Source organism: Parasteatoda tepidariorum, chromosome X1 (assembly GCF_043381705.1).
Source record: "Parasteatoda tepidariorum isolate YZ-2023 chromosome X1, CAS_Ptep_4.0, whole genome shotgun sequence".
Lineage (NCBI taxonomy): Eukaryota > Metazoa > Arthropoda > Arachnida > Araneae > Theridiidae > Parasteatoda > Parasteatoda tepidariorum.
This window is the reverse complement of record NC_092214.1, coordinates 6,268,991-6,272,605: the sequence shown is the minus strand read 5'-3', so window position 1 is coordinate 6,272,605 and position 3,615 is coordinate 6,268,991.

Here is a 3,615-nt window from a genome sequence, read left to right as displayed (position 1 = left end):
TTAAAAGAGCTTCAGGTGTGTTGAGCAAAGTAAAATATTGGATCATTTTACAAGACATTTTAGAATTCTAGTATTTTAATAATTATGTATAATATGTATGAAACATTTTTACATAAGTAAGAAAAGCTTTTGAATAGTTTATTATAGTAAAAATACTTTATCTCGCTCTAGAGCAGCACAATGGGCTATTGGAGGCTATCTGGAAACATACCTGAGGATGATTCAATGACATGCCAATACCTTAAATAACTATACAAAATTCATTTCACTCTTTTAAACCTTCTGATTTTATTTAAACTGTACACCTGCAATCATAAGGTTAGCCAACTATACTACAGCCGGTTTTCATTGTTTATGTATATTCAGGGTGGATACTTAAATCAAGTTTCAAATTTCCCTGATTTTTCCAGGTAAAAATCTTAAAATAATTTTAATATATCATCTTGAAAAAATAATTAGACTAAATATATTAGCAATTTGGCTAGAGTTTGTTTTTTATTTTTAATGTTTTGGTACAATTTTTAAAAACTGAAAACCTGTGGAGAAAATATGTTTAGCTGGCAAAATTTTTTTAAGGTGTTGAAGTAGTTTTTGCTCGAAGTGCACCTACCAAATGACAAATACAGGATGATAAAAAAAACCTTGGATAAGTATTGTTTAATATACTTTCATTAAGGAAAAGAAAACTATCTCAGGTGATTATACATCAATAAATTTTTATATAGATACAGTGGTTCCCCAAAGTGTTTGTTAACTCATAAATTTTATTGAAATAGGGAACTATTCATTAATTAAAATGAATATTTCAGAATGAGTATTAATGTGATGTATAATTTATTCTTAGCAAAACTGCGTGGAATATATTAAAAACCAAATCAAAAGTTTATTTTTAAGACATCAATTATCAAAAAGGTAAAAATGAAAAATTTACATGGTATGTTTTCGGATTTCAAAATTAAAATTATTGTCTATTGCTTTAATATTTTTATTTAATTAATTTTAATCTAATTATTTATTCGTAATTTAGTATCAAACTTATGATAGAAAAATTATATTTTTATTTGCTAACTCCATGATATTTTCTTTTGATCATTTAAAAATGGCTCATATCATAGTCATAATAAAACAATGGACAACATTTGAAAGTTGATTTTTTGTCATAATGGGTAAATCAGTAATTAATATTGCCAAATTAGTTTATTCTGTCCTATTCCACTGGGCAATATGACATAAAATGCTTAAAAGGACTTCATATCGGAGATTAAAATTTGTGGAAATATTAATAAATTCACAATTGAGTGTTGTGTAAAAGTTTCTGTTAACTTCAATAAAAATATTCTGCTCAAATTTTACCTGACAGAAAGAAAAATACATAAAAAAAACTAGTTACATCTCTTCTTTCACCACCACAATCTTTGCCATTCCTAAACTGCACAGTCCCATAGCCTTCTTTAGAGTCAAGGGTTTCTCCATTTAGCAACCAAAGGAGAGTTTTATGTGGCTTTCTAGTTTATCACGGTTATAATAGAGCAAATTTTGATACAAGCAAAGTATCATTAAGTTGTTGATATTTCAACTGTTTGGGGAAGACATTTACATTTCCGTCTAAAAAAAGTGGGTATAACGAATGGTAATAATTTAAATTAATAAAATTTCCAGCCCTTCTTTAAAATTCCCTGATTTTCCAGGTTTTTATCCAAATTTCCCTGATTTTTCCAGTATAAAGAAATTCCCTGATAATTCCAGGTGGGTGGCCATTCTGAATATTATTGCAATTATAATTGATTAAAGAACTAATTTTAAAAAAGCTTAGCGCTAATTGTTTTGTAATAATATAGTAGAGATCCAGAAAACCGGGGAAAAATTTGCCAGGTTTTCCCCATCATTTTCAACTAGAACAATTAAGGAAAAAAGTGTAAATTTAACTTATCCTTAAAGTTGAGTAGAGGAAAATGTGTGAAAAGTAAATTTTTTTATCCCTGTTGAGATAAAACTTGAATATTTGTTCCGTGACCTTGAAGATCTTTAGATCGAGAGGGGCAGAGAAGGGACAAATGTTTTAGTTTCCCCTGTGTCCCCAAAAGAATCGTTTAAATAAGCTGTTGTAAATCAAACTTAAAGGAGTGGCATGTGGATTTTGATTTACGAGGGGGTAGGGGAAATGTGTTGCACAGTTAACAGAAGATGAAAGAGAAATAGAAAAATATATCCTTATACTTTACTAAGTAAAAGTAGAATGGAAATATAAAAACTATTAAAACATGGCTTTTTTTAATTTAATAATATAGTAGAAATGTACTAGAGCTGAATTTAATCATTTAAGAAATGAGAAGAATTTCATAAATCATAATTGAGTAAAAACTTAATTGACTGTGCTTGTGGGGGAATAAAATACAAAAACCATCAAGGTTTGTCCGGACTACAACTAAAATTCATCGAAATAAATTTTTATTATTGGTACAAATTAAATCATTCCAAAGAGTTACAAAACATCTATTAAAATCCAAACTTGAATCGTTATTTTTTTAATAACGATTATTTAAAAAAGGCGTTAAACATTTACCGCTCTTTAAGAGAACATGACGTTTTTTTAAAAAAAAATGGTAACATTTAATTTCAAACGAAACAAATTTTTATCACTCTTTATGAGAACATGACGTTTTAAAAAATAAAAACGAAATAAAATAATAAGTATGAATCTTTTTCTAAACTTTGATCCTGTTAAATTTAGAATCTGGAATGAAAATTCAGAAACTGAACAACGATATCGCCTGAAAGTAAAATGACAGATTCATAAGCCTCAGGAATTGTCAGGGAAAACTAAAAAATTTGGTTAGTTACTCAGCTTTTGTTATACTTGATTTATTAGAACAAAGTGTTTTACAATTTCAGATAATGCATTATTACGATTACTTATTAAGAACAAAACGTTTTTTATTGCCTGTTATTATTAAATTCCTTAGGATAATTTTTAAAATATTTGATAACTTAATGTTATTTTCAAGATCTATAACAGTTAACCTTCCGTTAGTCGCGCGCACCTCACAGGTGCATCCCTACTGCACTTCCACCTCCTTTGCCGTCAATAGATTTTTCCGGGGGTCGAGCCTAATGTTATGTTCCTAACTTTGGATTACTCAAATGTCCGTGTAAAACCGACCTTAGAACATGTCGATGGAGAGTTGGAAAAGTTCAAATCACCCCTCTGGTGCAGCGCGACCATTGACGCAAGTATTATGGATATCATATTTTTATGAATTAAATATATATATTTTATCTCATTTTCTGTCCTTCTCAACGTAGCAGGTATAAATGGTCAAGTTATATACACAGAAAATGGTTACGGAGTAAAAAACCGCAGAACCTTCTTGCGTTAATTGGTTGAACATCTTGTGATGGAGGAAGAGATCCGACGCGGGAGCAAGAAAAATTTATCTTCGGTACTTCGCTAAATAAGTTTTTTGATATTTATCTCTCTAAAGAGTCTTAAATTGGTAACAATTAACTATTTAAACTAGACTAAATTTCATTTGGCTTTCAAAAAATCAGAAACACCTCATAGGTGCAACGCGATTAACCATGTCGGAAACAAGTGCGCGACTAACGGAAGGTTAA